The 27,995-nt window shown below is 43.8% G+C and overlaps 1 protein-coding gene across 4 annotated transcripts in view; it reads right to left on the bottom strand.

Moving 5' to 3' along the window:
- LOC149457274 (rho family-interacting cell polarization regulator 1-like) overlaps positions 1-27,995 on the bottom strand; it is a 423,950-nt gene that overhangs the window by 244,218 nt on the left and 151,737 nt on the right. The window lies entirely within an intron of this gene.

Genomic DNA, 27,995 nt, shown 5'->3' with positions numbered 1-27,995 from the left:
TCCCCAATAATTTTATTACATTTAAATACTTCCAATAAACATAAAAGAAATAGCATATAATAAGTTCTTTACAAAGATCCAAGATTAACCGCATATAATAATCGTTCAGTTTACAACACGTTATCATGTTAACAATCAAGAAGTAAAATGCTGTGTTTATCAGTATTTCCCAATGGTTGAGGAAGATTAATAACAGGAAAATATCTTACAAAACATTCTTTTTTTAGTAAGCTCACTTAAATGGCTACCTGCTTTGGGGTGTATAAACCATATTTGCCATTGATGTATAAATTTAGAAAGCTTATCATTTTTAAAAGCTAGCATAAATAAGTTCGTATTGGTCTTGAACATTTAGTCTGTAGATAACTAGTAAAATATTTGAAGCATCAGAAGATTTCCATTTATTTGTCAAAGTGAGTCTGGCCGCAAACAGTACATGATCAACCACTGTTCTAAATTGTGCAGGATATGAATCTACAGTAATCCTAAATGTAGGAGTTCCATTGCTGGTGTTAGAGATAGTAGACAACCTGTAAGAGATGCCAGAAAATTTGAAAATGAGTTCCAAAAACTACATATATTTTTACAATACCAAAAAAATATGTAGTAAATTTACTATCTGATCATTATATCTCCAACAGAGTGGGGAAGACGATGGGAACAGTCTGTATGGCATTAAATACCATCTATATAGTATTTTTTGTGATATATCCCAATGAATTAGGGCTGGTTGACACTATAGAAACGCAGTCCAGTTGCGTTCTAGATGCATTTTCGCATGCATGTTTTTGATGCATTCCGGTGCGTTTTTGATGCGTTTTAGATTCCGGTTCATTTTTACCTTCTCGTTTTCTTCAAATCTAAATAGAGATATGTGCATTCCATTGCATTTTTTGGTGCATCCAGTGCGATTTTGATGCATTGTACCAGTTCTGTGAAGGAAAAATGCAGCATGTTCTACATTTTTTTCTGCAACTGGAACGTGCACTGGAACTGCAAGCACTGGTGTACATTGAGGCTTTATTGATGAGGCTTTATTGTTAATAATTATCGCTTTTTCAAGAAAGTCTTGATTAATCCAGCTTCTCATTTGTAATGGGTTGGCATTTGTCTTTTAACAAAAAAATCATTCATTACTTTGTAAAAGAAAGTTATGCCCTTAATTTTTGGTTTATTATATGAGGTTAAGAAATTCCAGATTATATTAGTTACCATTTTATTCAAGTAGGGTGATAGTGTGAGATAGGGAAACAGCTCTCTTTGTTTGAATACTGCTTGTGTGGAGTAAATTAAATGTTTTGACTGACATTCTGCAGTTTAGCCACAAGATGTCACTGTTTTTCTAACACAGCCTCAGACTGCATAGAGATTTCTATAGTCATGAACAGGTGGAGTTTTCACACAGAGAAGAGAGAGCAGCCATGTTCTGGAGAATGGTGAATGAGGGGGGCCGTGTGAGCTGAGAATCTGATGACATCCAGGTGTGAGAGCATCCATCCATAACCAGAGCTGCAGCTAAGTGAAGCTGATTAGATTGCTGCCAGGAAGCTGATGAGATTGCTGCCAGGAATGCTGATGAGAGCAGAGGAACTAAGCAACATAACGGCGAGACCGCATGCTTGTTGGTGAGACATTTGTTCTGTTCAGAGTCACCAGCAGATACAAAGCAGACCCAGGTCGGTAAGATCGTGCACGCACCTCATTTCAGTGTTGGCGCCTTGAGACTGAGTCCAGGCATATAGTTAGTTAGTTAGGGTCTCTGTTTGTGTCAGGCCACAAGTGTTGTTACTGATCATTGGAAGGACTCCATAACTTAAAGTGACATTTCACATTGGAGAGCTGATAAAATCCTACAAACTCAAGCCAGACTGGCGTTTTGCTCAGAAGGAATACTCAGGCACGTGCTACAGGACCAGTTATGGGAGAGGGAATACTGTAGATTTGTGTAAGATTGTAAGCTGTTGTGCTGCACCGCAGGCTAGCCCATAGCATACACCCATACACTGATTCCTGCTCTTTTAGGGTAATAACGGGTAAGGTGTGGCAGCTTAGTTTTGCCCGCCAGTAGGTAAATTACTACTCTTTCTACCTTCATCATCAGAAGGCGCCGTGCTGTGCAGCACAAGAGTCTCAGCCTTTGGGCTGGGTGTATGTAAATTTATTGTATGCTCCCAGCATTTGTGGTTGTGTTTATTTGCCACATCTAAGTAAAATTCTGTTGTGGCAAAAGCTGGTGTTGGGGTTGCTTTCCTCGTTTGTGACTTCACTGTATCCTGGGGAGCCCACCCCCTACAATAGAAGGGATGCTAATCTAGATAGTTTGTCTTTTTCCACAGTATCACTGGCAATTGGTAAAGGGGTATAAAAGTTATAGCCATTTAGAATCCATTTTTTTATAGAAGCATTAGGGTTAGAATGTGTATAAGTTCTCAAAGGGATCGGTCATTTAATTTAGGTTACCAATAGATTTAGTTTTCTTTTCTTTATAGGAATTTTCCAGGCTGCCTGTGTAGACCTTATAGTGAGTGAGTTCATGAGTTTGTTTCAATTATTTAGTGTAGTAGAATCTATGGTAGCTAGTTTCACCTTGTCAAGAAAGTTAGATATAGTTCCTAATGAAGGTTGCAATGTATCCATTTTTTCTGAACTATGATGTACTAATTTAGAAAGTTTAGTTTTGGACTGTTGATTACTTATTTGTGAGGCCAACAGTTTGCCGGCTCTATTGCCTTGTGAATAGAAATTAACCTTTAATCTTTTAAAGTATTTGTCATAATTTGTTATTAATGCATCCCTTAGTTCATTTCTACATTGTTTTCTAACAAAGATTAAATAAAGTAAGTTAGGTTCTTCTTTTTTTTCCCCATAGAAGTAAGTTGTATTACCTCTTGCAAAGGCTTTATGCACGCACCAGAGATTAGTTTCAGACACAGAATCATTATTATTAAGCTGAAAAAATTCCTGTACAGGTGAAACTCGAAAAATTAGAGTATCGTGCAAAAGTTCTTTTATTTCAGTATGCAACTTAAAAGGTGAAGCTAATATATGAGATAGACTCATTACATGCAAAGCAAGATAGTTCAAGCCGTGATTTGTAATAATTGTGATGATTAGCTGTAGCTCATGAAAACCCCAAATCCACAATCTCAGAAAATTAGAATATTACATGCAATCAATAAAACAAGGATTGTACATAGAACAATATCGGACCTCTGAAAAGTATAAGCATGCATATGTACACAGTACTTGGTTTGGGCCCCTTTTGCGGCAATTACTGCCTCAATGCGGCGTGGCATGGAAGCTATCAGCCTGTGGCACTGCTGAAGTCTTATGGAAGACCAGGATGCGTCAATAGCGGCCTTCAGCTCTTCTGCATTGTTTGGTCTCATGTCTCTCATCTTTCTCTTGGCAACGCCCCATAGATTCTCTATGGTGTTCAGGTCAGGCGAGTTTGCAAGCCAATCAAGCACAGTAATCCCACGGTCATTGAACCAGGTTTTGGTGCTTTTGGCAGTGTGGGCAGGTGCCAAGTCCTGCTGGAAAATGAAGTCAGCATCCCCATAAAGCTCATCTGCGGAAGGAAGCATAAAGTGCTCCAAAATCTCCTGGTAGACGGCTGCGTTGACCCTGGACTTAATGAAGCACAGTGGACCAACACCAGCAGATGACATGGCTCCACAAATCAACACAGACTGTGGAAACTTCACACTGGATTTCAAGCATTTTGCAGTGTGTGCCTCTCCATTCTTTCTCCATACTCTGGGTCCTTGGTTTCCAAATGAGATGTAAAAGTTGCTCTCATCAGAAAAGAGAACTTTGGACCACTGAGCAACAGACCAGGTCTGTTTTTCTTTAGGCCAGGTAAGACGCTTCTGACGTTGTTTGGTGTTCAGGAGCGGCTTGACAAGAGGAATACGACATTTGAAGCCCATGTCCAGGATCCGTCTGTGTGTGGTGGCTTTTGATGCACTAACTTCAGCCTCAGTCCACTCCTTGTGAAAGTCCCCAACACTTTTGAATGGCCTTTTCCTGACAATCCTCTCCAGGCTGCGGTCATCCCTGCTGCTTGTGCACCTTTTTCTTCCACACTTTTGTTGTGTGATTATTTGGAAGCACATGCACCATGTATTATTGTGTTTAAGGATAAAGCACTATGTTTAGTTTATTTTTTTGAGGTACTAAGGGTAGAAGAAGACATATTTCTCTGAGGTTTTTTGAAAATTTAAGGGTCACTAAGAACTGGTGGATTAAAAGAAGACTTTATTAGGATATACGGAGGACTTGGGAAGGACTCTTATCTATCAATTATTTGGTTTGGACACTGACTATTTTGCTAATTTAGTGACCTTATTGCCTTTTTCTATATATGAAAAAATTCCTGCAATCTTTCCTTAACAACAGAACCATATTTAGAATGAATCAAAATATATGTATTATTGCGTCATAACATAGCATTAGGACATGATTGTCCCAAAACAATGGCTAAGGTAATAGGTGCATGGTCCAACCATGTTATAGATACGTGTATCTATTACATTTTGCAGAAAATGTCTAACCCTGGGGAAAAAGTCTAATCTAGAGTAAGATTTATGGACATTAGAAAAAAAAAGTATAGTCTTTTTCTGTAATATGTAGACACCGTCAAGGGTCATGAAGGTCTTCTTGAAAAATTTGGTATTAAGACCCACTCTTCTGGATGGGGTCTTAGTGGAAGTATTAATTGTTGGGTCCACAGGAGCGTTAAAGTCTCCACAGAAGATTAAATACCCCTTTGGATTTTGCGCACCTTGTCTAGAATCTTCTTTATGAAATGTTGTGGCCTTGAGTTAGGGGCATAAATGTTAACCAAAGTGTAGGTAACATTGTCCATTTCCACAGCCAAAATTATATATTTGCCCTTCGCATCCAACTGTGTTAAGAACTTACCTTTTCTTTTTAACATTGTTCACAGTAAATATAAGTGGAAATTTTGGATGTGAACATCTAGGCATCTTTTCAGCAGCAAAATGAATCTCGTGTATACAGACAATGTCACTTTTGTATTTTACTGCTTCCCGACTGCCCTATAGTAGATCTACTGCTATAGGGTGGCATGGGTGTGCAAAATCATGTGTATATATACAGTTGTGACCAAAATTATTCAACCCCCACTGAAATTGAGTGTTTTGGCCAGTTTGACATTGCTTTTGATCATTCAGTCATCTTGCTTACATTTACATTAAAGAGGCACTTGTAGGTCAGACAAATATAACATAACAGTTATAATGAAATAACCACAAATGTCTTTTCTGTGCTCACAGCATTATCAGTTTTATTCAACCCCCAAGTGACATTCAATCTTAGTACTTAGTACAGCATCCTTTTACAGTTATAACAGCTTTTAAACGTGAAGCATAGCTTGACACAAGTGTCTTGCAGCGATCTACGGGTATCTTCGCCCATTCTTCATGGGCAAAGGCCTCCAGTTCAGTCACATTCTTAGGCTTGCGCACTGCAACTGCTTTCTTTAAGTCCCACCAGAGGTTCTCAATCGGATTTAAGTCTGGTGACTGCGATGGCCACTCCAAAATGTTCCAGCCTTTCCTCTGCAACCATGCTCTAGTGGACTTGGAGGTATGCTTGGGATCATTGTCCTGTTGAAAGGTCCAACGTCTCCCAAGCCTCAGGTGTGTGACGGACTGCATCACGTTTCCATCCAATATCTCCTGGTACTGAAGAGAATTCATGGTACCTTGCACACGCTGAAGCTTCCCTGTACCTGCAGAAGCAAAACAGCCCCAAAGCATGATTGACCCTCCACCATGCTTCACAGTAGGCAAGGTGTTCTTTTCATCATAGGCCTTGTTCTTCCTCCTCCAAACATAGCGTTGATCCATGGGCCCAAACAGTTCTAATTTTGTTTCATCAGTCCACAGAACACTATCCCACAACTTTTGTGGTTTGTCCACATGGCTTTTGGCATACTGCAGTCGACTCTTCTTATTCTTTGGAGACAGCAAGGGGGTACGCCTGGGAGTTCTGGCACGGAGGCCTTCATTACGCAGTGTGCGTCTTATTGTCTGGGCTGAAACTTCTGTACCCACATCTGACAAATCTTTTCTCAGTTCCTCAGCAGTCACACGGGGACTTCTCTCCACTCTACGCTTCAGGTAGCGCACAGCAGTCGAAGTCAGCATCTTCTTTCTGCCACGACCAGGTAGCGTTTCAACAGTGCCCTTTGCCTTGAATTTGCGAATGATGCTTCCTAAGGTGTCTCTTGGTATGTTTAACATCTTTGCAATCTTCTTATAGCCATTGCCCTTCCTGTGAAGAGAAATCACCTCTTCTCTTGTCTTCCTGGACCATTCTCTTGCCTTCACCATGTTTGTAACCACACCAGTAAATGTCTAGAAGGAGCTGAGTATCACAGTCATTTTAAAGCTGCCTAATTGGTGCTTATTATGCTTGATTGCTGCTCGGTGACATCCACAGGTGTTTTCAATACCTGATGGAAAGCACCTGTATGAACCTCTGTTCTTCAGAGTGGTAGTCTTTAAGGGGTTGAATAATTGTGGCAATGAAGAAACCACATAAGAACCATTTACTACTGTATTACATAAACAATTGATGTCATTTTAGTTGCATTTGGGTAGTTACAACGTCCTTGTAGGATTTGATTCTGAATACAATTCCAAATGTACACTATAGTCCCTAAACCCCTTTACAGCATTGGGGGTTGAATAATTTTGGTCACAACTGTATGTGATTTTGCATCTCTGGGTAGGGGGCGCACACGAGGAACGCATGCGCCCTACCCACGCTGCCATTCACGGCCGCAGCTGTCAATCACCGGGTACCGGCCAGTGATTACTCACTGGCGCCTGGTGATTCACGAGCATCTCCGCCAGGGAGGAGAACTGTATGTAAACAATACAGTTATAATGAAATATAAATAGAAGGAAAAATGAAAGTTTCAAACTTCAAACAGTAGCCAAAATCTTAATTGATTGATCAATATTCCTGGCACTGACAGAACCCTGGAAATTGATCTCCATATTTTAGGCATTCATAAATGTCAAGGAGCTTACAATCTAATGCAGGCCATAGATGGGTCAAAAATCGGCCAAAAAAAAAAAAAAAAAAATCGGACAATTTTTGCACCGTTAGTGGGTTAATTGGTTGGCCGTTTTTCAGGGTTTTGGTACATTTTTTTTTAATCGATAAAGTTGAAAAATTTGTGGCTGATTTTGACGATCGGCCGATTATCCCGGCAATGATGGGCAAATTGGCCGATCGTTTTACCGATAAAAAATCTGCGCATGGGCCGTGACCTGCAAGAAGAAGAAGAAGAATTCCAGTCTGCTATTATATTTTACATGAAAAGTCTTGCGGTTGCAACAATGTATCTATTTGTATCCGAATAAAAACATCTGTATATGAAATGGATACAAATGGACACATTGTTGCAACCACAATACGTTTCATGTAAAATATAATAGCGGAGCTCTCTGCAAGGGACAGAAGTAAAAAGGCCGGCCGTAGATGGGACGAAAATCGGCTAATTTTTTTACCGTTGGTAACGTGGCCGATTGAACGACCGATTTTTCTTTTTTAAAAAACGGCTGGTTTTTTACATATACTAGGCCCAATTAACCTAACAGCATGTCTTTGGAGTGTTGGCAGAAACACACCCATGCAAAGAAAGCATGCAAACTGAGATGCAGACAGGTGCAGCCATGACTGAGATTAGAACCTATGACCCATGTGCTGTAAGTTCTGAGTTCTAACCACTAAGCCACTGTAGGAGGCAGAGTTTGATGTGCATGGGTTATACACATCACACATCTGGGGGTGCAGCGGTATGCTGGCAACTATGGGTTAGTCATCCAACTCCATCCATCCATCAGGGTGGGTGTCAAAATGGTCCTGGTGAGAAATTAGCTCAGCCACAGGACCCAGAAAGGTGCTTAAAAGTGTATTACTTTATTATAATGGTCACGAGTAACAATTTAAAATATCCTCGTGGAGTAATAAAAATAATAGCAAAGTAAGTACCAAGATGGCAGACGCTCCTTAATGGTGGCGGCGTGGCGTCAGCAATAAGGATCCACCCAATGCATTTCGTGTACCAACACGTCTTATTGGTGTGCCCCTGAGGGCGTGTTGGTACACGAAATGCATTGAGTGGAGCCCTATTGCTGACGCCACGCCACCGTTATTGAGAAGAGTCCGTCATACTGTCCGTCACGGATAAACCGTCTGCACTACTGTCCATCACGGATAAACCACACATGCCATTCATAGGCACTCTCTGAGTTGGTACTCTCACACGAATGACATTCCATTATTCAGGAATGATTATATAAACTTTTTTTAGCACCATTTACCAGTTTACATCATTATTGCAAATATTTGCACTTTTTGATTTTACATGCGTTTATGATTGATAACATGCATTTATAGCGCTGCACTATTACTTTAACATAGAATAGTAACATGATTAAAGAGAATGAAGATATATAATTATATTGGGAAATTAGAACTAGACATTCCCAATTATTTGAGATATGTGTGAAAATGTTTGACATTTGAAAATAGAATGTATGACATTCATTAAGAAAGGCATTAGTTGTCTGATCATTTTGGAGAAACAGCAACCCAAAAAAAAAAAAAAAAAGTGTACTTTTTACTTTAAATTATAAGTATTCTCTATAATGTACAGTGCTGAGCAAACCTTTTAGCGCTATATAAATACTGTATAATAATATGCAAACAGAAAAACGCCAACTGGACAAAGCTTGCGGTTGTGCGCCACCTAGCGAACATATCTGACATTGCACCTAAGGATGTGCCAGACGCGATTCCGCATTTACTAACAGGAAAGAGTCTACGAAGTAGAGGCTTTTCAATTAATTTGCTAGACACCTTTCTTGAGGTGATTGTAGCCGTATTAGTGCATTTGCGAGGACAAAAACGAAAGGACGGGGTAAGTGAGCGCAATCCACAGAGTGAGCAGCTGTCATACAAGGCAATCCTCAACACCTCAAATAGCAAGATAAAATAAATAGGGTATGCAGCGCTATAAGATAAATAATGATAAGGCAAATTAAATGATATCAAAATCAACCAAATATCACTAGATCAGCATGTAGCACTCCTTATAGTGAGACTCATATAGTCAACCTTATAACGGTCAGTCAAGCATAGACAATTCATATAGTGTATATAAGAGAAGATAAATCCATAAAGTGATGATAGTATGGTACTCGATGTACTCCAACTCAATATTGGACCCTACAGACTAAGACTGGGATGCGACTAAAATTCATGTGCGCGTGTAAATACTTTTGGCAATATAGTGTGTGTGTATATGCGTGTATATATAAATAAATATATATATATATATGTATATATATATACATATATATAGTGACATTATAAAAGGTGAGGTGATTAATGGACGCTATGGCCCTGATTTACTAAGAATTGAGTCTACCAGCAGACACTGAACATTCAGGCAGACTCAATTAAATCAATCAAGACCTGCCAGTCTTCTGAAAGGCGTCTAGCAAACTCATTGAAAAGCGTCTACTTTGTAGACTCTTTCCTGTTAGTAAATGTGGCACATTTTTAGGTGCAATACCGGATATGTTCGCTAGGTGGCGCACAACCATGGGCTTTGTCCCACTGGCTTTTGTGTTTGCATGAGAATACTTATAATTTAAAGTAAAAGTACACCTATATTTTTTTTTTTGGGTTGCTGTTTCTCCAAAATGATCAGACAACTAATGCATTTCCTAATGAATGTCATACATTCTATTTTCAAACGTCAAACATTTTCACGCTTATATCTCAAATAATTGGGAATGTCTAGTTCTAATTTCCCAATATAAGGATATATCTTCCTTCTCTTTAATCATGTAACTATTCTATGTTAAATTTATAGTACAGCGCTATAAATGCATGTTATCAATCATAAATGCATGTAAAATAAAAAAAGTGCGAATAATTGCAATAATGATGTAGACTGGTAAATGGTGCTAAAAAAAGTTCATATAATCATTCCTGAATAATGGAATGTCATTCGTGTGAGAGTACCAACTTAGAGAGTGCCTATGAATGGCACGTGACGGACAGTAGTGCAGACGGTTTATCCGTGACGGACAGTATGGCGGACGCTCCTCAATGGCGGAGGCATGGTGTGAGCAATAGGGCTCCACTCAATGCATTTCGTGTACCAACACGCCGCCAGGGGCACACTAATAGGACGTGTTGGTACATGAAATGCATTGGGTGGATCCCTATTGACGCCACGCCGCCATTGAGGAGTGTCTGCCATCTTGGTGACCGGACGTCCGGCGGGACGGACGTGTGGCAGCGAGCTCCTGCTCCCCTGGCCCCAATCCGCTGCCCCTGATGGGGGCCCCACGTCTCTCCAGTCCCTGCTCGTCAGCCAGGGAAGGCCACTGGACCTTTTTCCCGGAGCTCCGGGACTTGCGGCCTACCCCGCACCCAAAGCCGCGGCCTCGATTTTTGCCGTGGCCGACCCGGATCGCCTAGCATCGGCCCGGACCGCCGCCACTCCCCGGTCCCCGCCGATCTGCCAGCCTCCCCAGGGCCCTCCCCACTGGCCCTGGGTCCATCCCTGACCACCAGGAACCAGCTCTAGCCCACTGCGGATCGCTGCTCCACCACCCAGCCCGTCGGCCTGTCTGTCTCCCCAGAGCCCTCCCCATCGGCTCTGGGTCCACCTCAGGCCACCCTGCACCCAGCTACCGGCATCCTACCACCACCCCCGGACACCCTGCACCCAGCTACCACCTCTGGACACCCAGCCACCGGGCACCCAGCTACCTGCACCCGGCACCTAGGGGCTGCCTCAGGCCACCCAGGACCCTGCATCAGCCAACACCCAGCCTCGGACCAGGGACCTCTCCAGGCCGCCCAGCGAACTGAGACGCCACCGCACTTCCGCCACCCGCACCGAGAGGGTAAGCCCCCACCACCACCGAGAGGGTCAGCCTCCTCCACCAGCTGCCTCCCTGCAAGCCACTAGGGGCTCCCTCCGGGGACCGCAAGCCCACCATCCCACCTGGGACCGCCACTATCCCTCCGGGGATCGCAAGCGCACCATCCCACCAGGGACTCAAACACTACCCACCAGGGCCTTCAAACCACCAAGGACCCTAGGCTACTATCCCACCTGGGATCGCAAGCCCACCACCCCACCAGGGACCACTAGCCCACCACCCCACCCTCCAGCGCGCTGTCCCTCTGGCGAAACTCGCCGGGCCCTCAACACCTCCTGACGCCGGGCCCTCATCACCTCCCGAAGCTGTGCACTCAACGCCTCCCAATACCGGGCCTCCAGCACCCCTGATGCCAGGCCTACAACACCTCCAATCACCGCGCCGGCCTACAGCACCCACAGACTGCAACCAGCCAGCTGCGGCCCCAGCCGCCCACCACTCCCTCTCCCCTCCTACGATTGGACACTGAAGAACTCCATCATGGCATAACGGACTCTCCCCATCCTCACGTCCTGACTGAAACCTCCCACCTCTCCGACCCTATCAGCATTCTGCCCACCTTAGCATGCCACCTGCACTCCTCCTCCTCGTTCTCCTCTCTTCCATCCCCAAACTTGCCTCCCTCTACCCCCCTACTCCCCCAAAACAGCTCTACATCGCACCCTCACTTCTTCCCTCCCCCCTCTACGGCTCTCACCACCTCCTCCTAATACTCCACTCCCCCGCCAACCCACAGGCCACCACGAACAGACCCACGCGCTCCTGCACCTCCCGTTCCCATGCCACCTTCCTCACCCTCCTCCTTCTCCTAACTGCCGGTGACATCTCCCCTGGCCCTCCATCTCCCCACTCCCCCTCCTGGCACCCCCCTACTCATGCCAACCACCGCAACCCCCTCAATCTCATATCTGTCCCCCTCCTCCCCACATCCACCCCTCCCCTCTTGGTTGCACTCCTGAACGCCCGTTCGGTTTGCAACAAGCTCACCGCCATCCACGACCTCTTTGTCTCCCACTCCCTCAACCTCCTAGCGGTCAACAAAACCTGGATCCAAGCCACTGACTCCACCTCCCCTGCTGCCTCTCCTATGGAGGCCTTGTCTGGACCCATTCACCCAGACCGAGCGGATGCAGAGGCGGAGGGGTCAGTATGCTCCTACCACCGTTGAGCACCTTCCAGGTCCTCCCTAACCCCCCCCTCCCTATCCTTCTCCTCCTTCGAGGCCCACTGCATCCGGCTCTTCTCTCCCACCCCCCTAAGGATTGTGGTAATCTATCGGCCCCCTAGTTCCACATCCCCCTTCCTAGACGACTTTGCCGCCTGGCTTCCCTTCTTCCTCTCCTCCGAGCTACCGACCATCATCCTAGGCGACTTCAATATCCCGATCAATGCCAACAGCCTGGCTACTTCTCAACTCCTCCTTCTAACCTCCTCCTTCGAGCTCACACAGCACACTCAGTCCTCCACCCACTCCAACGGAAACACCCTGGACCTCGTTTTCTCCCACCTCTGCGCCCCCCACGACTTCACTAACACCCCCTTCCCCCTCTCTAACCACCACCTCCTCACATTCTCCATCTCCCCCTCCCTCAACTCCCCCCCCCTGAAGCATCTAACCATCACCCGCAACCTCCGCAATCTGAACCCGACCCATCTCCACCCAGCAGCTGACCGTCTGTATGACAGTATCCCCCCTCTGTCATGCCCTGACCTGGCCACTACTGCATACAACGATTCACTGTCTGCTGCCCTTGACTCCCTGGCACTCCTAACCACATGTAGCATTAGACCCCGACCGCTTCAACCCTGGCAAAATGACCACACGAAATGCCTCTATCGATGCAGTCACGCGCTGAAGCGCTTATGGCGCAAAACCAGATCCCCTTGCGCGTTTTCCCTCTATAAAGCCGCCTACACCACCTCCCTCCACGCCACCAAGCAAGCCTATTTCATAACCCTTATCAACACCCTCTCCACCTGTACTTGTCGGCTCTTCTTTCAAATCCCTGCTCCCCCCCCCCACCCCCACCCAGCACCTCACTCACCACCCACGAGATTGCCAATCACTTCCAAAACAAGATTGACGCAATCCGTAAGGACATTGTCAACTCACAATCCACCTCTCCACCCAGCCTCCCGCCCTCCTTCAACCCCTCAACCGTTCCCTCCCCCGACCTCATAGCCGCACTACCCCCCACTATACCTAATGCCCCGCACATCATCACCTCCCCAACACTCCGCTCCTTCAGCCCAACTACCCCCGAGGAGGTCTCTAAGGTCTTCACTGAAGCCCGCTTCACCACCTGCCCCCTGGACCCTATCCCCTCACAGCTCCTCCAGTCTCCCCCACTTCTCCATCATTCGCTCCCTCACCCACATCTTCAATCTCTCCCTCTCCACCGGGACCTTCCCCTCCCCTCTAAAGCACGCACACATCACCCCCATACTCAAAAAACCCTCCCTTGACCCCACTAACCTTAACAACCTTAGACCCATCTCCTTGTGCCCTTCATTTCCAAGCTCCTTGAGCACCTGGCCTAAAATCGCCTAAGCGCCCACCTCACTGATAACATCCTTGACCCCCTACAGTCTGGCTTCCGTCCCCTGCACTCCACCAAAACCGCCCTACTTAAAATCACCAACAACCTGCTAACTGCCAAAGCCAATGGCCACTATTCTATCCTCCTGCTCCTCGACCTCTCCGCGGCCTTCGACACTGTTGACCACCCTCTCCTCCTTGCCAAACTGCACTCCCTTGGCATCAAGGACACTGCTCTCTCCTGGTTCTCCTCCTACCTTTCCCAACGCTCCTTCAGCGTCACCTACAACACTGCCACCTCCCCCTCCCTCCCCTTCTCTGTCGGGGTCCCCCAAGGCTCTGTCCTCGGGCCCCTCCTCTTCTCCATCTATACCTCCTCCCTTGGAAAACTTATTCACTACCACGGCTTCAATTACCACCTCTATGCCGACTACACCCAAATTTACCTCTCCACCCCCCACCTCACCCCCTCACTCTCTGCCCGCATCGCCCACCTCCTAAACGACATATCAGACTGGATGTCGCTCCATTTCCTCAAACTTAACCTATCCAAAACCGAGCTCCTGGTCTTCCCCCCACCCCGTGCCCCCCCCATCCACTCCATCACTACTAACAACGCCACCATCTCTCCCACCCCACACGCCAAAGTCCTGGGTGTCACCCTGGACTCCCACCTCTCCTTCCTACCCCACATCCAACTGCTATCTAGATCTTGCAGGCTCCACGTCCGCAACATCTCCAAGATACGCATATTCCTCACCCCAGACACCACCAAACAACTCGTACACTCTCTCATCATCTCACGCCTGGACTATTGCAATTCCCTTCTCACTGGCCTACCCAAACTAACGCTATCCCCACTCCAGTCGATCCTAAACTCAGCGGCCAGACTTATCCACCTCACCAACAGCTCCACATCTGCCTCCCCCCTCTGCCAATCCCTTCATTGGCTCCCGATTGCCCAAAGCATCAAATTCAAACTGCTAACTCTGACCTACAAAGCCATTCACAATGCCGCCCCAAACTACATAACTGACCTGATACCAAAATACTACCCTACCCGTGCCCTCCGCTCCTCACAGGACCTCCTACTCTCTAGCTCCCTGGTCTCGTCCTCCCACGCCCGATTGCAGGACTTCTCCAGGACTTCCCCCATCCTCTGGAACTCCCTACCCCAATCCATCAGACTGTTGCCTACCCTCCTCACCTTCAGGTGCACCCTGAAAACCCTACTCTTCAGGGAAGCCTACCCCAACCTCACCTAACACCCGACGTCACCTAACAACTAACCTCCTCCACTCCTCCCGCCACTCCATCCCCCACAGCCATCTCCTCCTGTGCCACCTTCCCCTCCCTCCTAGATTGTAAGCTCGAAAGAGCAGGGCCCTCGAACCCCTCGTGTATTGTATTGTTACTGTCTTGTCTCATGTTCTGTCCCCCTTGCTACTGTACAGCACTGAGCATACCCTTTGGCGCTATATAAATACTGTATAATAATATAATAATACTCACTATGCTGTTATTTTTATTACTCCACGTGGATATTTTAAATTGTTACTCGTGACCATTATAATAAAGTACTACACTATTTAGCACCTTTCTGGCTCCAGTGGCTGAGCTAATTCCTACCCAGGACCATTTGGCACCCACCCTGATGAATGGATGGAGTTGGATGACTAACCCATAGCTGCCAGCATACCGCAGCACCCCCAGATGTGTGATGTGTATAACCCATGCGCATTAATAGTTTTGTTCTGGTGAGTGTACACCCGTCCCAAGGGTGGATTACCTTTCATGAGTCCATGCACTACTGTCCGTCACAGATAAACCACACGTGCCATTCATAGGCACTCTCTGAGTTGGTACTCTCACACAAATGACATTCCATTATTCAGGAATTATTTTATGAACATTTTTTAGCACCATTTACCAGTTTACATCATTATTGCAATTATTTGAACTTTTTTTATTTTACATGCGTTGTTAATTGATAACATGCATTACATGAAAAGTATTGCAGTTGCAACACTGTATCCATTTCGGACACAGATATTTTTATTCGGATACAAATAGATACATTGTTGCAACCGCAAGTCTTTTCATGTAAAATATAATAGTGGACTGGAATTCTTCTTCTTCTTTGCGTTTCTTACGCTTCTCAGACACCTATGAAAATTCTGCACATGGCAGCACACAGTGCTGTTCACACTGAAGCGTTAGTATTGCATCACGGCAAAACTGACGCATCGTCGTGTCAGGAGGAGTTGAAGCCTCCCATTCAAGTCTATGGTGCCGCTCCTCAATTGCCTGGCAGACGTTTGCGGTGTGGTTGCGAGGCATTTTCGGAGCGTCAATACCATTTAACTTCATTACAGGCATTTGTGGTGCAGTTTTATCGCTTGGTAAATGCTTATCACATGCCTCAAAACCGCACATAGGGCGTTTGGGGAGCATTTGAGGAGCGTTGAAAACACTTCCCAAACTCCTGCCAAACACTATAGGGCCGTTTGGCAAGAGTTAGAAATAAAGTCAAGTGTGAACGAGCTCTTAAACCTCTATCCTTATACAACTTGACCCCCCCCCCCATCATCACCTGTTCCCTCGCCCACCCCCCCTGTCATCACCTGTTCCATCTGCAAATTTATGTATCCTCGCTCCATTTTTTTTATTTAACTATTTATTTATTGATCTTGTTAATGTGTCTCATTTCCTATCACCTACAGCTCAGATCTCGCATTATTATATGATTCCTGATTGTATCTCACCACTAGTCTGATTGAATTCACAATGCCTGGTCAGTCCCGTTCCCTGACCTATAATAACCATTAGGGCCAGTTCACACTACATGTGTTTCACTTGCTTTTTTTGCATCCAAAACGCACAGAAAGAAGGTTATATGGTTGTCAATCTCATAGTTCACATCAGCGCTTGCAGTTCCAGTGCGTTGCAGGTGCTGCCAAAAAAGTCAAACAGGCTGTATTGTTTATGCATAGAACTGTACTGGAACACGGTAAAACGCCCTGGAATGCACTAAAACGCACATGTCCCTAATAAAATTTTAGAAAAAAGAGAGGGGAAAAAAAATGAACTGGAATGCATAAAAAAATGCACTGAAACACGTCAAAAATGCATCCAAACTGCACTGGAACACACCAAAAACACATCCAAAATGCACTGGAACACACAAAAAACGCATCCAAAATGCAGTGGAACACATCAAAAACGCATCCAAAATGCTCTGGAACAAGCTAAACATGCATCAAAAAAGTGCATGCAAAAACGCATCTGGAACACATCTAGACTGTTTCTATAGTGTGAACTGGCCCTTAGGACTTGTTCACACCATTTGTGGTGCAGAAACGCATGCAAGAGCACGCATTGTCCAGCACAGCAAAGAATTGCAATGCCCTCTGCAGATGTGCGCAGGTACCATGATGAAAACTTAATTGCAACTCCACATGTCTAGTAAACACAGATGCATTCACAGCCACCAAAACACATGGCACCATACTACTGTGCGCACCCATATGCTTGTCAAATTATGACCTGCAGCATTTCCATTGTGTAACATAGGTTGCCTGCAAACGGCAATAGCCACAAAAACAAACCACTGATTCCCATTCTAGAGGCCACAGCAGCCATGTGAATAAGCCCCAAGACCTCAATTACACACACAGCTTTATTTATGAACTCAGTACAGTTTTATCATTTAGATTTCACAGGAATATGGTTGGGATTATGTCAATTAATAATGTTTTTAGTGTATTTTTACCATAAATATAATTTGGATATTTTCTCTGGCGGTGGGGGGCTGTCAGGTATGCTGTATGGGGCCCCGTGATATCTAACAGTGGCCCTGGGTGTATACTTGTGTGTGTGCCACCTGTATAGTTAGGAAGAACCATGAACCTCTGCTATGTACCTCAATGGATCTAGGAATTGGACGTTTTCAACTGAAAATACAACAATTATTAGTAATGTTTCCCCGGCAAATGAAGATCAGCTCCTTTGTGGAGAACAGTGATCTTGCCATGTCCAGATGTGGTCTGGAATTCCACAAAAGAACAATTCACAAAACTAAAATATAGATTTGCAAATTACTACAAAACTCTCCTAACTACACTCCCATCCACTAACACTCCCCACTACCACTTCCAGTTGTGTGCAAACGTCCTTCCGCAAACGTCATGGCGTATTTCCAGTATGACAGCTGCTCTAGCGCCTCCTTCAACAGCCGTCTTGGCGTTTATTTGTGCACCATAGCAATTTTACATGCAGGTCCATTGTGTATATGACATTCGCAAATATATGTTTACAGTTCTATTGTGGATTTGGCATTGGTGAATGTATGCTTGCAGCTCTACTGTGTATATGACATTGGCGAATATATATTTGCCAGTAAAGGCCCAAAGTCAACATAAATTCTGGGCCCAATTTATTACTGTTAAGAGGATTGTAGAAAAAGAATAGCTAGCTGGACATTGAACAGGACCTATTCATTGGTACATAACATGGTCTTGTGGTGCAATAGGGGGCTTTTGGTTTGTTAGTTTGGACATATTTGCATATGTGCGCTCTAACAAAGAAGATTTAGGCTTATTATATAGCTAGCAAAAATAAGTGTTACGGGTGCTAGTACATTTGTTTATTTCAGATACTTATATAGCGCTGTCAATTTACGCAGCGCTTTCATATATATGTGGTAAATTCACATCAGTCCCTAACCCTCAAGGGGCGTACTAAGGTCCCTAACTTACATTCATACATATACTAGGGCCAATTTTGACAGGATCCAATTAACCTACCAACATGTCTTTAGAGTGTGGGAGGAAACCGGAGTACCCGGAGGAAACAGGCACAGGGAGAACATGCAAACTTCAGGCAGGAGGTGCCATGGTTGGGATTCAAACCAAGGACCCTAATACTGCCAGGTGGAAGTGCTGACCATTTAGCCACTGTTCTACATTCAACTGGAACATGAAATAATCCCCCCAAAAAACACATAGTTCAAATTTTTATTGATCAAATACACATTCCACACAACAACAAGTAGGTACATTCAATATCTTGGTTTAAAAAAAAAAAAAAAAAAAGCAGGATTGATGTTGCTAAAATAAAACGGTCCTGCTCACTAGAGCTTACAATATAAAAGATTATACTTCTAATGAACTGTGCTTTCACAGGTTACAGCAGGAAACAAACGGTTAATATGAATCACTTAGGCTTATCCACAAAACAAGCTGCAGATCAAAATATCAATATAAAAATGTATACGTGCCAAAATAAAAACACCTCCCACCTCCCCACACATACATTTCTCATCATGTTTGTCTGAAAACTGCATTTCTTTCTAAATAAAGCAAACTTGGAAGAGCAGAACAATTGACATGTGTTAGGATTACAATTCAAAGATAATAAACACACAATCATTGTACAATAACACACAAACACACCTTAGAAGGAAGAACATGCAAAACATTTACAGCCCACATCAAAACACAGCGTGAGTGTGGCCTGGGGCAATTCACCACAATATCTCTTCCTCCCCAAACTACCACAGAGAAGGACTTGCAGAAAATAATGTGGCCTGTACAAGACACCAAAAATCAGCCACAACTGCATCTCTTTATATAAGGTAGGCCACACCCACCACTGTCATTCATTTGGTCAGAGAAAGTGTTTGCACCTGATTAATTCTCTTCCTACCTGCATTAACCCTTGGTATACAGGCCGCACAAATCAGAGTCAGAAAGAAAGCCACAGTGAAGTGTACCTGTGCAGCATACAACAGAACATTGAACAGGGATGTAAACGGGAACCCTATTGGCAATATTTCTTGGCCCTATGGGCACAATTCACTCCAGATTATCACATGAGTTAAGGCAGTCACATGACTACATCTCACATGCAATACTGAAAATGTCAACTCACTTTTGCTAGTATGCGGCATTTCCCATAAATCGGAAAAACACTCAGGAAATCAAACATAAAAAGGCCTTACACCCCGGTCACATCAAAGCGGATTTAGAAATTGTGCGACGTACAGTGAAGATGCTGATTTCCTTGCGATTTGCAAGACGTCTGACACAGATATCTATGCAAATCGTCACAAAAGTAGTACATGTACTACTTTAGAAATCAGTGTCGGAAACGCAACCATGTGACTGCTCTAATAGCAGAAAATAGGGTGCGACTTGGCATACAATTTGCAAGTCGCATGCCATGCAAATCGCATGCCAAGTCGCATCCAGGGTGCACGATTTCAGGTGCGATTTGGGAATTGAAATTATACCTGATATCGGATCTAATAAATGTGGATGTGAGTGTCTTAACCTAAGCGATTTGCTGCAGCACAATTTCAAAAGCAGTGCTTGTCTAACTTTTTCAGAATTTTGTAGCGATTTCACATATAGACTACAATAGAAGCCGCAATGCAAAACACAATTGAAAATGCAATAACTCATTGGAAAATCTACAGAAAACATGGTGAAATTGGCAAAAAGCACAATTTTAAATCACATCTAGTGTGAACCAAGCAGGCAGTTCAACAAAGGAAATAAATCTTTGAAGGCATGCGGTATCTGCATGCTCGGATAAGGGTCTGTCATGGATTTGGGGGGGGGGGGGACTCCATGCCATTATTTTATTTATTTTTTAATCCTTTTCTCTCTCTTGCTCACATTTCTCATGGTTTGACAAACTTTCCCAAAAGGAGGTGGAGTGCAAACCAGCATTATCCAATCAATCATTAGTCCAGGCCCTTATCTCATCCCATCGTTTGACATTCACATAAGGTACAACTTTAAAGGTGTTCGAACAGACAAGGCCTCATGCTAATTCACATTCTAGGGATCATTTAGACAGAAAGCAAAGAAACCATACCAGGCCACATGCCCTCAACATGGGGGGGTGCTTTGGGGGCAGGGGGGCTCCCCCTAAAAGCACCTTGTCCCCATGTTGATGGGGACAAGGGCCTCTTCTGTTAGTGGGATAATTGGTCAGCCGTTTTTGGCACATTTTGTTTATCGGTAAATTTTGAAAAAAATCAGCCGATTTTGCTGATCGGCCGATTTTCGTGGCAATTATCGTCAAATCGGCCGATCTTTTTACCGATAACAAAATCTGCGCATGAGCCGTGACCTGCAAGAAAAAGAACAAAAAGAAAAAGAATTCAAAAAAAAGAAAAAGAAAAATGCAGGCCATAGACAGGACGAAAATTGACCGATTATTTTTACCGTTGGTGGTAATGTCGGCCTATTGAACAACCGATTTTTCTTTTTTTTGTTTTTTAAACGCCCAGTTTTCGACCCGTCTATGGCCTGCATTAATGTTTCAGCTGTCAGCGGGGTTCCCCACTGACAGCTGAATTTTAAATAATTTCCGTCAATTAAATAAATGTTTTTAAAAACTGCATGGGGTCACCCCTCCCATCCATACCAAGCCTTTCGGGTCTGGTATGGATATTAAGGGGTAACTCCACTCTGAAATTAAAGAAAAAACTACGTGGGGTTTCCCCTAAAATCCATACCAGACCCTTATCCGAGCATGCAGCCCGGCAGGTCAGGAAAGGGGGAGGGACGAGCGAGCACCCCCCTTCCTGAACCATACCAGGCCACATGCCCTAAACATGGTGGGGTGCTTTGGGTGCTCCCCCCAAAGCACCTTGTCCCCATGTTGATGGGGACAAGGGCCTCTTCCCCAAACCCTGGCCTGTGGTTGTGGGGGTCTGCGGGCGGGGGGCTTATCAGAATCTGGAAGCCCCCTTTAACAAGGGGGCCCCCAGATCCCTGCCCTCCCCACCTGAATGAGTCTGCGGTACATGGTACCGCTACTAATTCACAAAAAAAAGCAAAAGTGTAGTGTAAAAAAAACTCAGTACAGGTTCTTTGACAAGTCGTTTAATAAAACAATGTACCCCGAAGTAGATCCAACGTCAATCACGGCGACCCGAAAAAAGAAAAAAAAAAAGCTCCGCTCTTGACAGAGGCTAGCTGCCTTATGCAGTGAGTCTCTCTCTGACAGTTCTTAAATAGGTAAAGGGCGGGGCCAGCAGGGGACATCAAGCATGTGATCCCACCCCATGTGACATCAATGATGTCACATGGGGCAGGGTCACTCGGATGATGTCCCCGGCTGGCCCCGCCCCTTACCTATTTAAGGACGGTCACCCTGTCTCTCCACTGAGGCTAACCAGCTTTATGCAGGAGACAGGCTGACAGTTCTTAAATAGGTAAGGGGTGGGGCCAGCCGGGGACATCAAGCATGTGACATGGGGTGGGGTCACTCGGATGATGTCCCTGGCTGGCCCCGCCCCTTACCTATTTAAGAACTGTCAGAGAGAGACTCACTGCATAAGGCAGCTAGTCTCTGTCTAGAGAGGAGCTTTTTTTTTTTCTTCTTTTTTCGGGTCGCCGTGATTGACGTTGGGTCTACTTCGGGGGGACATTGTTTTATTAAATGACTTGTCAAAGACCCTGTACTGTTTACTGCCCCAAAGAACCCCCCCATGTTGAGAGCATGTGGCCTGGTATGGTTCAGGAGGGGGGGGGCGCTCGCTCCTCCCCCCCTTTCCTGACCTGCATGCTCGGATAAAGGTCTGGTATGGATTTGGGGGGGAATCCACGCTGTTTTTTTTTTCAATTTCAGCGTGGAGTTACCCCTTAATATCCATACCAGACCTGAAGGGCTTGGTATGGATGAGAGGGGGAACCCCACGCAGTTTTTTTTTTTTTTTTTTTTTATTGCAGACCTTTATTTTTACATTCAGCTGTCAAAATAAATATTATCTAGACCTTCGAAATAAGTAAAATCATTACAGAAATAATTAAAAAGGATAAGAAACAAAAATAGAATCAATAGAACTAAGGAAATCAAATTAGAATACATAAAGATATGCCTAGTGCTGTTTGTTAAACACGGTAGACGTGACCGAGTGCCGGCTGTCAGAGGACTCCACACAGAGATTTACTATTGAACAGCGGCTAAAAAGCAAGCGCCCACAGAGGACATCTAAAATGTGTTCTGCACATGCGCATTTATATCGGACAAATACACTGCACAAGCGTCTAGTTCTTCACTGTGTCGACTTGCTTAAAAAAAAACCTTTTTAACACATTTTACATTTTTTGGGAAATGGCAGATACTGTTTAAAATGAAGTCCTGATATTTGGCAAAGCAAATTTCAATGTGATCATGTTTCTGCAGTGATTTTTCATGGTGTTAGACGTGCCTCTTAGCAAGTCTGCTTTTTGAGTCTGATTCCTGAACTGTGTCTCGTTAGTAAATTCGATTTGGCGTCTACTTGTTGATGCTTCTCTTTAGTAAATCTCTTAGCGGGGTAAAAGTAGACGGTCGTTAGTAAAAAGTAGACGTTAACCCACGGAAATGCGCCTAGGCACAATAGTAAATCAGGGCCTATGAGTCGCACTATAAGGAGTGCTACATGCTGATCTAGTGATATTTGGTTGATTTTGATATAATTTATTTTGCCTTATCATTATTTATCTTATATAGTGCTGCATACCCTATTTATTTTATCTTGCTATTTGAGATGTTGAGGATTGCCTTGTATGACAGCTGCTCACTCTGTGGATTGCGCTCACTTACCCCGTCCTTTCATTTATGTTATCTGTGCCTCTGCATTAAGTTGAGCAGCAATTACACTAAATATTATGGATATTTTTTAAATAAGATCCAAAAGATCAGCTATTGCTGACGATGTCTTTATTCAGGATACCACCTTCATGGCATCTTCCTCCATATAGCTAATCACGCTACATCAGAGGTTAGAACTATATGGGATATTACCCTGAAAAGTATATCAAGGAGGGAATGGTACCTAGATCCTTGAGGTGGGATATTTCCCCGGAGAATGGTGACATCAATCGTGAAACCGAATGGTTCACCTTCTTCAATAATATGGGTTTAGATCTATTAAAGTTCTTAGTAATACGTAAAAAGAAGAAATTGGCTTATCTCGACAGCGAAATTAATAAAACACGCAAAAAATTGCTACCCCATATGAACAGGGAAGATGTCAGAGCCTGGAATCGAACCTGGGCCTTCTGCAGTGAGAGACAGTGTTTCTTCTCACTGAGCCACCTGGAATGCTGGACAGCTCCCTTGACAATTCTTTGGATGATCCTGCCTTTTCCCTGTTTTGTCTTGAACCTTGAACTCCTTGCTCCTCCCATGAACTTCCTATAAAAGCCATGTCTCTGCACTTCCTGGTTGCCAGATTATTGTACCTTACCAGCCAATATCCTGCTTACTGGTCCTGCTGCTGTCTTCATCTACGTTACCGACCTTTGGCTTGCTACTGACTACGATTCTGCCTCATCCTATCTACTACCATTGGTGACCGACCCTTGGCTTGTGACCAACTCCGCTTCTGTTTGATCCCTGAACTGTTTGATCCGCTTTTGGTTTCCAGCCTACTCATTCCCTGGTGGGGTGATCCTGAGATCTGCGACCTGGCATTCACACGCAGCCAAATCCATCTCCACCATTAGGAGCTCTGGGGAAGACCTGTGGATGCTTAGACCCCGCACCTCAGGTGAGCCTGCATCATTCCCAGGGTGGGCCACTGGTGTACCAATCCTGCTGGTTTCAGGTAAGCCTTACAACTGCTGTAGCAACTGGTCTCTGAACCTGACCCAGACCGTGACAGAATAATCTGGCCCAAACATGGAGGCTGCTATAGCAAGTGTTGTGACTCCCCTTAGGCAGCAAATTGCTGAGCTGCAGGAATTCGGGGTTACCTATCAAGAGAAAGTTGCCAAACTAGAAAACATTGTGGATAGGCAACAAGGAGAGATTCAGGCTCTGCAGAGACAACTGCTGAACCGTGATGATTCTAGTTCACATATGCCCCAACCATCTAAGTTTAATGGAGACCGCCGCCACTACAGGGGTTTCCTTAATGTCGTGTATATTTCCAAATGTACCCTGCTGTGTTTCCTTCAGAGAAAAAGAAGGTAATGTTTATTATTGGGCTTTTGACTGGGGAAGCTCTAGCTTGGGCCTCCCCTTATAGAGCAGAACCATAGCATTCTGAATAATTTTGATACCTTTTTGACCGCAATGAATCAGGTTTTTGATGATATCAATTTATACAAAAAGTGCAGCGCCTATTAGTAGCAAAATTGACAATGAGTTCAAGGTACAAGAAAAAAGTCCTGCAGTTCAATATCGGGATATATATGTGCTCAGGTGACTTTAATAATCCTGGTTTCCGTGTGATAGTGATAAAGCAATGTGCACTCACCGGAAGCGCATAAGTGCGCTTTTTGTGTAAATATAATCCAGATGTCATCTGATGGTGGGTGGTTCTCCTTCAGTTGGGTATGAAGCTGGTGGTCCTCTTTCACTAGGGGTCCCCCTGTTAGCTCCTGGTGGGTTGTATCCCTCTGATTAGGCTGGGTAACTCTGATTCATCCTGGGAGTGTGTCTGTAGACTAAAGTGCTCCCCCAAGGGATGACAAAGATACTCCCATAGTGTAGTAGTTAAAAGCTATTTATTGTGATGCATCAGGTTTAAAAAATACAAAGGAATCGTTGCAGACTGTTTTCAGTAACAGAACTAACCGTCTGGTATGTTAAGATGGCCTCCAGAGCTCCATGTTGCTCTGGCGGCGTGACATCACAGCGTGGTGTGGCTCCTCCTTACGCGTATCGTGCTCCGGCACGTCTTTAGAGGGGGGTCGCCAATCACCCCATGTCGTACGCCGTCTGTATTTATGGATGAAATCGCACATGCGCAGTAAATCGCAGCCATTTTGGAGTGGCGCAGAACAAACTGTGCAGGCGCAAGCGTGCGTGCGCCATTTTCCCTTGGTCTCCCAGCGTAGAACAGAGCAGACAGTCTGTGTGTTCATGATAGGAATGTGCTAAAGTGCACATATGAAGGCTACAGTGCCATTTTCCATTAGGCAAACCGGATGAAATTACTGTGTCTATGCTAAACTAGTATTTACTATAATGTGTTATAAGACAATACTTAATAAGAAAAATGGGCTATTTAAAAATAATAACTTAGTTTTGAGTAAAACCAGCTGTAATTATTGCACATGTGCGAGTCAGATAATCATATCATACCGAAGGAAAAGTATATGGTTCTCAATAAAAATATAGTGTGAAAATTCTTTGTTATGGTAAAAATGGCTTATTAATAAATATAGTGGTAGTAAAAAAATATATATTAGGCATTTCAAAGGTCATAAATGCCTATTATTAAAAGGTTAGATGGTATATAAAAACAAAAGGGGTTATATAAATATTGAAGAGTTCTCATGCTATAACTGGATATTACCAGATATCTCAGAGGTAGAATCTTAGTCGACCTCTAGTGGGGTAAATAAAGCCTGCATCCATAATGATCAAATATACTTAAAGGATATATGCATAAAATATAACAAACATATGTATTAAATAAATAAATAAATATATATATATATATATATATATATATATATATAAAAAGGGGGGGGGGGGGTGTAAACATAAAAGTAATGATTGGGATAATCAGAAAAGGGTCCATTATTCTGTGGGGTCATTACCCATAGGGTCAGGTGGGGGGGGGGGGGATTATCGGGAATATCAAATTTGATTGAATGTTTATATTCTAATCAAATGAGTGGTATCTTAACTATTTTCTATGAAACAGTTAATATCTACCTCTATATTGAGGCCATTGGGTTGTAAGGAACGGAGTTTGTATATCCATTTCATTTCTAGTTGAGACACAGCCCTTTTGTTCATTCCTCTCCAGTGTGGTTTAATTAGGTCGATACCTTTAAATTTTAGGGAGGTTGGGTCCTTGTTGTGAAACCTCCTGTAATGATTAGAGACTGAGTGTTCTCTATATCCCCGTTTAATGTTGACATGTTCTCGTAACCTGTCCCTAAGCCTGCTGGTGGTTCGCCTAATGTACTGCAAATTGCATGGACATTCAAGCAAGTAGACAACAAATTTACTATTACAAGTAATGAATTTGTCAATATTGTACATTTTTCCAGTTATGTGTGACATAAATGTAGTTTGTTTATGTTTCCGGACATTGTCACATTTACAAATTATACATTTGTTACATGGGTGGTAACCTTTTAAATCTTTAAATAAGGAGATCTCCTTAGGTGGATCAATCACATTGATTTCCTTATATTGTCTGGAAAATGTTGTGACAAATGGACATATTTGGCTCCGTTTGGCCTTTTGTTTATCAGTTAGGAGGTCCTCTCTGTTCAAAAGTGCTACAGTACTTTCCAGAGTCTCTGCTTCATACCCCTTTTCCAGGAATCTATTTTTTAATATTTCAGATTGGTCATAAGATGTTTCTAAATCAGTGCAGTTCCTACGTAATCGGATAAACTGTCCTTTTGGGATGTTGGACAACCATCTAGGATGATGGCAACTGCCTTTAGGTATATACCTGTTACAATCTGTGTTTTTTTTTTTTTTTTTTAAATGTTTTGGTCACTATTCCACCTTTTTATGGTTGACTAGTGTAAGGTCCAAAAAACTGATTTCCTTGACACTGTAATTGTAGGATAACTCAGTGAGGTCATTGTGATTAAGAGTGGTAAAAAAAATTATCAGAGCTTGTTCTTCACCATTCCAGAGCAAGAAGACATCAATGTAGCGACTGTAAAATGTAAGCTCAGGCCACTCTCTAGAAAAAATTAACATCTCCTCCCAGTGTGCCATGAATAAATTTGCGAGACTGGGGGCAAATTTTGCCCCCATTGCTACGCCTTTTATCTGTATTATTAAACCAAAAATAGTTGTTATTGATGGCAAAATTAAGCAAAGTAAGAATAAAATCCACATGTGAGGTTGATAGAGTGCTATGAGTACGTAAATAATATTCAGCAGCTTCTAATCCATCCCTGTGCGCTATATTACTGTACAGGGAGGAGACGTCTGCCGTTACTAGAAATGTTTGAGGGGTAGTGGGCAGATTTTTAATGTCGTTTAGCATTTGTTTAGTGTCTCTTAAGTAAGCTGGTGTTTGAGACACCAGAGGTTGTAGGAAAAAATCTATATATTGCCCAATTCTTGAGCACAATGAACCTATGCCGCTCACAATTGGTCTCCCGGGAGGGTTGATAGGGTCCTTGTGGATTTTCGGGAGGATATATAGAACTGGGAGTTTCGGGGCTGTGGGACACAATCTTTCTTTTTTATTAATAATTTCTTTAGTAAAACCATCTTTAATAATATTTTTTAAAATACGTTTAAAAGAAAAACTGGATCTTTAGATAGAGAAGCATATGTTGTCCCATCTCCTAAAATGTTGTAAACCTCTTTAATATAGTCAGATTTATTCAGTATGACTACTCCCCCCTCCCTTGTCGGCAGGTCTAATTACCAGGTCTTTATGTTCTAAAAGATTTCATAGCATTTGTCATTTGTGTCTGGAGTTGGTTTGATGGTCAGTCTTTCAGGGT

Source organism: Staurois parvus, unplaced genomic scaffold, assembly GCF_062004578.1.
Source record: "Staurois parvus isolate SC_StPar_1 unplaced genomic scaffold, SC_StPar_1.0 ptg000329l, whole genome shotgun sequence".
Lineage (NCBI taxonomy): Eukaryota > Metazoa > Chordata > Amphibia > Anura > Ranidae > Staurois > Staurois parvus.
This window is presented reverse-complemented; position numbering and strand designations above follow the sequence as displayed.